This window comes from Calidris pugnax, unplaced genomic scaffold (genome assembly GCF_001431845.1).
Source record: "Calidris pugnax isolate Ruff unplaced genomic scaffold, ASM143184v1 scaffold171, whole genome shotgun sequence".
Lineage (NCBI taxonomy): Eukaryota > Metazoa > Chordata > Aves > Charadriiformes > Scolopacidae > Calidris > Calidris pugnax.
This window is the reverse complement of record NW_015091064.1, coordinates 1,469,037-1,480,732: the sequence shown is the minus strand read 5'-3', so window position 1 is coordinate 1,480,732 and position 11,696 is coordinate 1,469,037. Positions and strand designations below refer to the sequence as shown.

Genomic DNA, 11,696 nt, shown 5'->3' with positions numbered 1-11,696 from the left:
GGGTTTAATATTTTTCCTAGAACTTTTTTTTTTTTTTTTTTTTTTTTTTTTTTTTTTTTTAAAAAAAAAGAAAAAAAAAAAAAAAAAAAAAAAAAAAAGAAAACGAAACAAACCCAAAACAGCACATAATTAGAGTGGGAACATTTTAAAAGGAGGAAAGATATGGCAACATACCAGGCTGCAATGGAAAATAATATCCAGCAAAAGATACAGAGCATAGGAGATACAACAACATGAGGCATTTTGCAAAAGCATGCAAGCCACCAAGAGTCATGGAAATGATCCAAGAGTGTTATCCTCAAATGACAAGGACATACTTCTCAGAATTATATCCTCAATATAACAAAACACCATGGTACATCAGCATGCATGATCAAAATCTTGCATTTGAACTGTGGCAGTGTCAATGTAATTTCAATAAAAGGTTATTTTTATTCTCAAGCTGGGGATGTGCAGGGAGCAAATAACACTCTACAGATGATCCTATGCTGAACCTTTCATATCAGCTCCCAAGAGCCTGGGAAAGGGAGGGAAATAAATTATATTGGTGACACGAAGACCAACAACACCTTCAGTAAAACGTCCAAGCCTCAATGCAAGAGAAAAAAAAACTTAAGAGCATCAGAGCAAAAAGCAAGACTCACAGGAAATACAGTCATGTATCTTCACTGGACAAGTGAAGGATCAACTTGACAGCAATAGTGTTATTCAATGTCCTTTCACTCCTTAGGGCCATGAAACACCTTACCAAATGCAGATAAGGGAAAGAAGATAAAAGTAATGGGAACCTACCAAAGCAGCTCCCCAGATTAAGAAAAAAATACATGGTTTGTATACAAAGATGGCCGTAAAAGCAAAACACAGTGAGAAAAAAACCTCACAGGTTTTTAGGGATCTGATGTGACTTTGCACATGCAAAGATATATGGTTCCTGCAGATGACTAGACATTAATGAAGTTCTTAGAAGTCAAAGCATTCTTACACTAGTATGCTACAGTAGACCTTCTCTAATCAGTCTATATCATTAGCAACAGTCATGATCCTACTTCAAGGGTATGCCAAATGGAAGCCAGCTGAAAGAATATCTTTCAGTGGTAAAACATCTCCCTGAGAAGCTCTTCTACCATTACATGTGGATCCAAAATCCTTTGCTACGTACAATGCACTGGTCTACAAAGACTGTAAGATATTGAGAAAAATTATGTGATTACATGTGGGTTTGAATGCTTTTGACAGGCTTGTCTGATTTTGAAAAAGAAATGTGAATTCAGAAACAGATAGAATGTGTAGAACACAATTTGCAAAAAGGGTGTTTATCTGAATTCATATAAACTGAAGGTGTTACTTCCCTTGTCTGTATGCCAAGATGGTTCTACTACCAAAAGATTCTTGAGGATGACAACGCCCTCAGGAACTTTTTTAGTAAAGTCTTTCCATCTAACCAATTGCCCTGAGACATTTCTTTATTTTAATAATGTATGTTTCTAGGGAGGAACATAACAAGCTATGTTGATTAAGGGATAACTACTGGCATCTCCACCTGCTTCAGTACTCAGCAAATTCTCTAACAAAAATGGGCAAATGCACATTTAAATAGCAACCTGCTTAGAAGATAGAGTGAAAACTATTATGAGCAAAACCATTCACAAAGCACCTGACAGACCGTGGCATAAAGTGCCAAAAGATTTGTTTTACAAGAAAGGAGGCACACACGTTGTTGTAGCTGATACAGCAACTTCCCAGGGGGTATCATGTTGGGGTTGCTTACACAAGCTTGACACAGGCCATCCAGAAACTACACTCAGGATTTGCAAGAACGTGGGATGCCCAATTAGTCTCATCAGATGGGAGGATTTCAAGTTGATAGTAAAACTGCCCCAGCATCTATAGAGAACGCTCTTTTTCAATGATATATTACGTCCTCATTACACCCATAGCACTATAGAAGGAGATGTAGCAGTGGACATGGTCTGCATTAAAGCACTTCTGGTATATAATCTATTTACCTATCTTCACAAGTTCCATGGAGATAATACAGTTACCTCTACATATGACACACAGTTTAAACTTAAGTAGTCCAACCTAAATAATTTTGGAGACATGATACTCAAGACATGAAGAGATTTGGAAACCAGCAGAAATTCTCACATTCTACCTAAGAAGAACCTCACAAGGACTTCTTTAGACAGATCAGGTCCTCTTCACTATTTCCTCAACAAAACAAGCAAAGATTATTTGGAAGTGCTCTGTTCAGAAACATGCCTTGTCCTTTCAAGGACTGCCCTGGAAATTTCAAAAGAAAGATGGTACTGAAAAATCTATAATTCTTCCTTGAAGATTTAACCTCTAGAATTATATTCAGAATTATTTAAGTGGAGCAGATATAAGGAAATAGCTATGTATGTTGTCTAAGGATTTTAAACTAATTTTGAACTATTTAATTCTAAATTACTGTTACGTGTACATGCATTCATGAAGATTTTATCTCACCTCATCTCTGTGTTAGCTTTAAACTGCAAGTTCATTACACAACTACAGAGAAACATTGCAAACACACCTGTGGGTGCTCCTGACAGACCCACCACCCTGGAGTCTCTGCAGCACACACAAACAGCACTCCCCTTGCTCTGCCACATGTTCACAGTGTCTGTTTCCTTAACATTTGTTGTACAAAACTCCACTAACCAGTCAGCCACCAGGGACCTGCTTTCTTGTTAACACCCTCCTGATGAGAGAGCTCATTGAGAGACTTTTCTTTTCCTACATAGGACGACATTTTTTGGCATTTCCTGTGCTAGGCCTTCATTACATTCTTGTCTGAGGTTTTTATTTTGATTGGCCACAATTATTGTGCCATCTGACATTGCCAGTTCCTTTACATATCTTTTTTTAAAGCTCTTTGTTTTAATAGCCACACATTAGATGATCTCTTATAAATCCTTCTCTGACAATAATCATAAACTTCTACTTACACTAAGTAATATTCTTACAAAAACTTCCATACTTTCCTGGTTCCCCTTAACTCTGATATAATCAACAGCCTTTGCTGTACAAGGTTCATTTAAAGAAATAAGTGTTTTGTGAAGCCTTTTTAAATGGATGAGAGCTATTTTGGTGCCTGCCTTAGTGAAGGTGAATGATTTATGAGCCCTTCAGTCTCTGCACAGTGCATGCCTTACCCAGCCAAGCACTACTTCATGTAAGCTTCATTGTCCAGCCCTTGCAGCACATAAACAAGCAAACTGCCCCCACCATTCAGATCAGATGGAGATACAAACAACTCCTGATCTGTAGTCTCTTGGAGGCCCATGGGCTAATTCTAAGGAGTCCACTAAAGACTAATAAATGCATGCCTATTATGAGCAAGTTTTGTTATCTGCTAAAGTCATCAGCACCATCACAGAAGAATTTAGAGGGATCCACAACTAAACCTGAAAAATCACTCAAATTAAACTGAAACTCTTAGAGTGCTATCTGTAGGATGTCTTCTTGTTATCATTTATGCTTATTCCACAGCTAGTGAATCATACTGACAGGACAAAAATAAAATAAAATAATCACAGACTGAGGACTGAGCCATGCTTAAGACGAGGCAAAGATAGGCACCAGGAATCCGAGCACAACTATGGACACAGCTTCATCCTTCAAGGTCCCTGCTCAAAAGCCACCCAGAGTTGAAGCTGTGTCTCATTCTTTTTACCCCATTCTTCACCCCTAAACCTCCAGATGAGAGCTGCTTAAGTCAACACTGGCAACACTACCGCCAAATCTGTGTCTGTGGCCTCTTCCCAAGTCCAAACAAAGCATCCAAAACCTTCTCCCAGCAATTCAGCCACCTTAAGAGGCAGGAGATCACTGCGGTTTTGTTGGAAAACTTACTTGGGTGCCTAAGTGTTTCTTACTGCAGAGATGGCCAGTGACTTTCCAAAGATGCTATTCTTCCACATAGACTCATTAAAGAAATGCATCCAAATTCCTTCAGTCTCCTCTGAGCACACTGTAAGCAGGAAGCTTAACAGAAAACACTGACATTCCCTTCAGTGGAAAGATGCAGCTCTCTTGCAGACTATCTTCTTACAGGAATGCTCAATGCCAAAGGAATAGATTTCCCTGGACTGCTTAGGCTTTCCCTTCTTTCTTTTCTAAAATCAAAGTAGCATCAACATCAGAAACCATCTTAGGAGCTGTGGACACAATCTTGGATGTTCAGTGGTCCCAGTCCCAAATTACTGTGTCGGTCAGTGGCACCTTTCCAGCAGATGGGAGGTGGGGGTTTGAAGCAGTGCAATGGGCTGCATGCAGATCTCCATCTTCCCAGGTAAGTGCTCCTGGTCAGTAGACTACATAACAGGTGGGTAACAACAGTCCATTCTTCAAAGAGAACAATAGAAAACTGTTTTTTCAGAGCCAGTTTTCAAAGTCCCCATGCCTGAAGGACAACTGGGCACATACATTCAAGGCGAAGTTCCAGCTTCTGGAACTCAAGTTCCCACAGGCACTTGGCACTAAAGGTGGTGAATTTATCCACTCCCACATGCAGCAGAGGGAATCCCAGAGCATCTCTCTCACAACTCTTCTCCAGATGGCTGCTGTGGCCATCACACACTTTGCCAGCTGTGGTGAGTCAGTTTCTTCAGCGTTTAGCTCTCTTCCCTTTGCTCCATGGAGCATGTAAACATTGTGGAGTCTTGTTCTGGAGCCAGGCATCTAACTTGCAGAATTGTGAAATGATTCATTCATGTCCACATTTCATTCAGGTGCTTTATTGTTGGGCTAGATTATTTTTAAAAGTCCCTTCCAACCCAAACCATTCTATGATTCAGTGTAGAGGGAAACCAATGTAAACCCTAAAACTTCTCACCATCTGTCTTACTACTCTGTTCTGGCCTCTGGGACAGCTTATGGACCTCCTAACCAATCTTCTAATACAGTTTTGAGGAAGCAGCACCCAAACAAGTCACAGCAGTTAAGGATCCTTGCATCCTAATAAACAAGTAAGAGACTGGTCCAGCGATGGAGAACTCAAGCAGACCAACTTCAATTCTCTTCTTGGCTACAGACATCTTACACTACTACAGGAAAATCAAACAGGACTAGGGTGGGGTTTTTTTTGAAGAGTCACTTAGATAGGTGAGATAAGACCTTGTCTGATTTTCAAAACTACCTCTTTTTAAAGCTTCAGACTCTGAGGAGGTTGTTTTCTGCTTGATAAAGAATTTACCCAGCTCTCAAAAGCCAGCCATACTCCCTCGCAGCTTTCACCTCCCAGTGTATAGAATGGAGCATTTCTCACAGAAAAGTTGGCAGAAGCACTAACGAAGTTTTAGAAACTTTTTTTAAACATTCTCTTCCTTGTACAGGTGTTTGCATGGCTAAAAACTTCAAAAGGCTTTAAGCCTTTTACTGACACATCTAACCCTCTTGAAGGGTCTCTCAGGCCCCATAGAGAGGATGGTCCGTAGCTCACGTGCAAACTAGAAGAAAGTGCTTGAAGTTTAAGGAGCTGCCAGGTAGTTATCAACCAGGGATCCAAGGGGCTTTTCCGACAGTTGACACCTCAGAAACCCAGCCTGTGACCTCTTCCACCGGGCTTTCCCAAAATACATCCTAATGCTCCTCTCATCAAGGGAAATGAAAGTAGCAGGACCCTGACCACACGGTCTTATGGGAAACATGGTTCAGCTGTGAAATCCAGCCAGTAGTAAAATGAAATGCAGAGCACAAACTACATTTCCCAGGAGACACCATGAGAATATTTTTGGCTAAACTATTCTGGTTTTCAGCCAAAATACTTTGACAAAAGAACTAAACTACCCTGGAAAACTGACACTTTTCTTTAAAAAGCTACTTTGCCAAAAGCCTTCCTACTTCAAAAGAATTCTGGGTCAAGAGTTCTTGGACAGCCCTAAAGATAACTAAACAGAGCTTTAGAAACAGTGTAAAATCACTCAAAAGTAATTAGAAAAAACATCCTTCAACTTAATGTACAATTTATAAATTACACAGTAGATTTCTCCTGCTTCCACAGTGCAATTCACTGCAGACTGCATGACTACACCGTTTAAAATGCCTTTTTGACTTATGAATTTAAGTTAAATATTCTCTTTCATGTATTAATTAAAACAATAATTCCATTTTAACAGATACATCCAAGAATTTTCTGAAAGACAGTCCAAACATTTTAAAAGGAATACTCAGTTTGGAAGCATTACTTCTTGTCTACGACATCTCCATACTTTATTTATGCTGCATCAGTAAAATAATAAAATTTTAGGGATGTCCAGCGAGGTTCAGAGATTAGAAGATCCCAATATAATTTCCATAAGTGAGACCTTTGAATCAGTGTTTGCTTTCTATTATCTGATCACTGTAATGTCTTAAATGATCATGATCATGTAAATGATCATATAAATGTGAAATAGAAAAGATCTCAGCTACAGAGAAGGAAATGACAATAGTTTCCTGCTACATTTTTCAAGTCTTTCAATACCCAAGGACCAAAGTTGTAGTATTTCCAGTCCAGAGGCTCTCTCTGTTCTACCGTATGGCATGTGAAGTTGGGTATTTCAGTTCTCTACGGAGATTTGATTTTGCTAGAAAACAATCCTCCTCCTAAATGTCACTCCCTCTATTGAGCATATATGTATGTATGTATGCACAGAGGTCAGAAAGGATTCACAAAGGGAGTTGTGAGTTCCCAAACTCATGCCTGAAAAGCAGGCGTGTGGCTTTCTGGTTACTGAAGTACGGCTTACTCTCATATTCCAGCTCATTTAGACCAAGATTTTACATCCTTAAATTTCATTAAGCATTCCTACTTGCAACTTTATTTTGTTTTCACTGAGTTTATTCTTAATTACCCAGTGGTGTAATTTTAGCTCTTACTGGTGTTTCTGTCATCTGCTTCATTTCTGCAATGCCAGTCTTCATTCCCTGCTTTGTAGCTGTATTAAAACCTCACTTTTTAAAGTAGAAAATAGCCAGCAGCTTAGAAAGAAAAGTAGAAAGATGGAGAAAAGCAGATAGTATTTCCAAAAGTAAAGTGACATATTGATTATCAGTTACCAGGAATCACAACCCATTAGTGAACTGCAATAATCTCCTATTTTAGGAAAAATTAAAAATTCATATACTGTTTTGTCCTTCCCTGCTCAAAGGAAAGCGAGCTCTTTCAATGGTATTTGTACATCTTAACTACAAACCCCATACTACACTGGAATTCGGTGATCTAATCCACATGGGAGCTCCTCAACAGAAAGGACCAACGTTATCTGATAGAATCAAGCAAGTTCTTACTTCCCTTACCTTTCCCTACCATGTGGGGATCATCAATCATATTCTGCCACTTACAAGGCAGCCCCCGAATAAACAGCCAGGCTTTTTCCTTACTTTCTTCTAAAGAGTGAAAGTATAAAAGTCTCTTACCTTATGGTTGCTGAGAAAATGGGAACTGCCGAACGCTCTGTGCCTGCAGGGACACTGCACAGATGAACCTCATTGCTGCTGTTTACAGAAGTCTGACAGTTTTTAATTTGAAAAGAGGTTGTCTTTTGTTTTTTGGACAGTTCAACAAATCAGACAAAACAGTTGCAAGTGTTATCTGTAAACAGCTTCCTGTTTGAAATAGATCAGCTGTCCTGCAGGACAATAATTAGGAAAGAAGTGTGGGAAAGCTGAAGAGGTTCATGATGTAAGCTTTTTATTTTGGGAATGTACTTTTTTGGGAATGCACTCTTACTCTCCCCTCCTCCTCTCGAGCAGAGAACCCCTTTTTAACCATTTACATCTATTCAGCTCCCAGCCACGCACACACGCTGTCCCAGCACAGCACTTTTCTTACTGTGCTTCAGCAGATATGAAAACACAAGAAATGCAGCACTTAATGTGAGCATCTTCTGTGGACAATTAACACACTCTCCCCTTACTGAAATTCTCTCCATTTTTGCAATTGGCTGTAGCATTCTTGGCTCGTTGAGTAAAACATGTAACTATTTCAGAGCTGAGCCTCAACACTCCACAGTAACAGAAATGCTAAACTATTGAAACTAAAGCTTCCTCACAGAATTTTGGGGTTTGGTTTTGGTTTTTTTTGGTTCTGGATTTTTTTTTCTTAAAGCAGCCACTTTTTGATATAACTTTCTTTGTCAATGGGCAGGGGAAAAAAAGGAAACAGAAATCCTTCCCTATAGCTTCCCAGTATTTGTACAATTCTGGGTTTCATCTCAGATGGCTGGACTGGTTTAAGCCCTGGGTAAACTGCAGCACTCCACCTACATTTGGGCAGGAAAAACTGGGTCCATCCAATTGTGGGATTTTGAGAACACTTCCCTTTCTTTGTTACAGCAGTTTATACTTCGGTATTGCCGGCTTCGCTCTCAATTTCCAGGGGAAATACAGAATACTGCTTATGATTGTGCCAATTAATACCCTCTAATAAAATAGCTGCTATATTTGTAAGGCTGTAGCTCTGATAAATTTCTTCAACAGAAAAAGTCTTGAAAAACACCTGGCCCCACCTCTGCTCATGAAACTGCTCCCCTCTCCCAGTCTCCCCAGCTAGGGTTGGAGGGGTCATGCCGTGAGCGAGCACCCAGCGGGATGGGAGCCTGGGTCACTCCCAGTGTGTGACCTCGGACTGGAACACCAGGAGGGGAAGTAGTGGGAGGTTCCCTTTCCATCTTCTACAGTCCCAAGACCAGAAAAGCATTGGGACACCAAATAGCTTTTAGACTGGGGGACTAGAGGAAGCCATGCCTCCTACTCAGGACTCACTGTGGGCTACCTCCATAAAGGCAGATCTCTCCTAAACCACCGCTTCCACTTCGGGCTGGAACTTAACTACCCTCCTCCGCCACCATCAACTCCTGCATTTTAACACACACCAAACAGTCATGAAAAGAACTTCCAGATCACTTCCAAATTACGTCAGTAAAGAAAGGACAAAATTGCAGAACATGAACATCACTTGTGTAAGGACCACACAGCTCTCACTTGAGAGCTCAGAGTTTTAGGCATACCCAAGCCCCCTTAGTTCAGTGGGAGCAACCAGCGGGATTGGGCCCTTGAAGCACTCTGTTGGCAGCAACTCACCAAGAAAATTGTTTGATGTAAAGAATGCAGCAAAGTGACTGCAGTCCAAGCCTTTGAAGATCGTATTACGATGGCAAGGGCAGTGTCCATTTACATACATATCTACTCTCCCTGTAAACACAGGCAAATAACTGAGGCCAGGAACAGAATTCAAGGGAGAAATACAGCCACTTCAGGGAAAGTTAGTAGAAAAGGTAGGATTAAACACTGGGGAAACAGGAGTGAAAAATAAACATAAATGACCAGAGTTCAAAAGAAAAGGGCAAACACCATAAATGCAGTAAAAGTGTTTTATCTAGGAAAGGGGAAAAATAAGCAAATATGTAGTTTTCTGTCACCTAAGAGAGATAAAAGGGGGCAGCCTCCTTACAGAAAGGCATGAGCATCCTTCCCCCACCCAGAAAGCCAACTAGAAGCTGCATAGTCACATCGGTGCATCATCTAACTCAGGCTGCAAGCTGCAAACTGGGGTACTGGGGCATGGACTGCACGCGAGCAGCTTAAGCCATCAGCAGGTCACAGCAGCTGCTGGCTATTAAGCTAAATCTTTGCATTATGTCAATATGTGAAGAGACAATTCCCAAGTCTTTCAGCCACCCGCGCTGGATGGAGCAGGACAGCCTTCAGAGGGTAGGGGTATTCAGCAAGACACACCAGCTAGACCAGCTACCTCATCTTGACCCACCATCCAACATACACCCAGTCTTTAAGCTGAGGTTAAGCACCATATTGAAACAATTCTAGGTAGAAATCTTGGATTGAAACCAAGCAAAACCACATAGACAAAAGCAAGTTGGTTGCAAAAGGGCAAGAACAAGTCTCCTTGGAAGAAAAGGAAAAATTATGTTTATACATTTCAGGAGTCTTCAGGCAAATTCTTCCACTCTTTCCATAGTCAGTTGGCATTATCTTTGTGTCTGTGAGAGGATTAAACATAATACCTATTTTAAAGCGCAACTGCTATTTAAAAATGTGGCTGTTACAATAAGATGACAAGACTCTCATTCTCCCCTTGGTTTGCAATAATCTCCAATGGCATCAGCAACATTCCCAAGCAGATTTTTTAAGGGGATGAAAATTGGCAATACCCAAACTCCTCAATAAATCAGTATCTGAGCTCAATTGCTGGAGCTCAACTTATCAGAGGCCACCACATATGCTGTTCCAGTTCTTGCGAGTTAATGGCTGCCTTGCCAACCAGCCCTTAGTAACTTCCCCAAGGCAGACTCCCGAAAGAGGCAAGGAGATGCAGCAGGGTACGGGTCTGTGCTCCGGCATGCCAAGTGCATCCTCTCCTCTGCTCCCAAGACAACCTAATGATTTGTCCCATTCCCCTTGGCTTCACCTGATAGTAACTGTAAGGAATTGTTTAGCCAAGAAAATGAGAAACAACTTTATGAAAAACCAAGATACAGCCTGCATCTAAGCTACCCTACCACCTCTCCTGTGCAATACATGGGCTGTCTGGTGGGAAAGGTCAGTGCAGAAACAGCAATACAGGTTTAACTTTGGCTGCAGCTGTGTGAAATCCAGCCATCAGCTTCATTAATGCTGTTGCACTAACCTTGGGTTTGTTTTTTGTTTTTTGCATAAAATTTCTGAGCAGCATTGACTGCAGCAGTAGTACAGAAACTGCTGCTTCTTCTGTACCTCCTCATCTCTAGAACTGGTGTAAAATCTTCAGTGCCTGGCTTTAATTCTATCTTTGCTGCTCCAGGGGCAGATCAAACCTGAGCCAGACGTGTCAGCATAATATCCAATATGAGAAACATTAGCCATTAATCATTTAGCAACACCTAGCAGCAACTGCTCCTTCCTAAGCTTAAGAATTATTTTCCTGGAAAAAAAGAAAGAGTAACTGTAACTGGAGGGTAGAGGAGGGGACGCCTGAACTTGCAAACTGTAACAAATCCAACAAACTTTCTCCTCTTAATCACAAGACATAAGTAAGAACCTTTACACGCCGCTCTCGGCGGGGAACAGAGCGCCACTACAAAGGGATGCCCGTGTCACCTCTTTCCCTTGCTCTCAGCAGAAGGCAGGTTTTTCAGGCGAGCGGCACAGCAAAGCGCTTCGTTATAACGGGGTCAACCACCGGCGCTGATCAATGTCACCCTCGGGCCCGCACGGGGGACAGGAAAACTCACAGCTCCCCCAGCCCAACCGCAAGCCTTCTTTTTATGAGACTTCATGACTTTCTCTAATCAATATCTTTTTTTTTTTTTCCTCCTGTCATTCTGATACACCTCGAGAGACCTGGAAATCGCATCCCACAAAGAGGAAAAGGTCTATCTTTTTTGGCATTGCTCTAGCTTTTAGACACAACGGAGAATCAAACTCAGGCCTCCCACTTAGAAAATTTAGGAACAGAGAAGACAGAGGAAATAGGTTGTTTCAGTCTATAATGCTGGAGTGATAGGATTTCCCTTTAACACCGCTCAGCCAAATGCTCCTACTTCCACTCAAGAGGGACTAATCAGACATGATGTTATCATGCATCGAATTATCATATTCATACAAGAAAGGTCAAGCACTTACCACCCAAAACTTCAAGCAAGTTCTGCCACAGGAGAACTGTAGCACATCTACACACCTTTTCAAAGGGA

The 11,696-nt window shown here is 41.1% G+C and overlaps 1 protein-coding gene across 2 annotated transcripts in view; it reads right to left on the bottom strand.

Annotated features, from left to right (window-relative positions):
• COLEC11 (collectin subfamily member 11) overlaps window positions 1-7,676 on the bottom strand; it is a 35,482-nt gene extending 27,806 nt beyond the window's left edge. For both annotated transcript variants that reach the window (XM_014956820.1, XM_014956821.1), the window contains exon 1: window positions 7,426-7,676. The gene's annotated coding sequence lies outside the window, so the exon portion shown is untranslated. The remainder of the gene's footprint in view (window positions 1-7,425) is intronic.
• Between the last annotated feature and the right edge of the window lie 4,020 nt (window positions 7,677-11,696).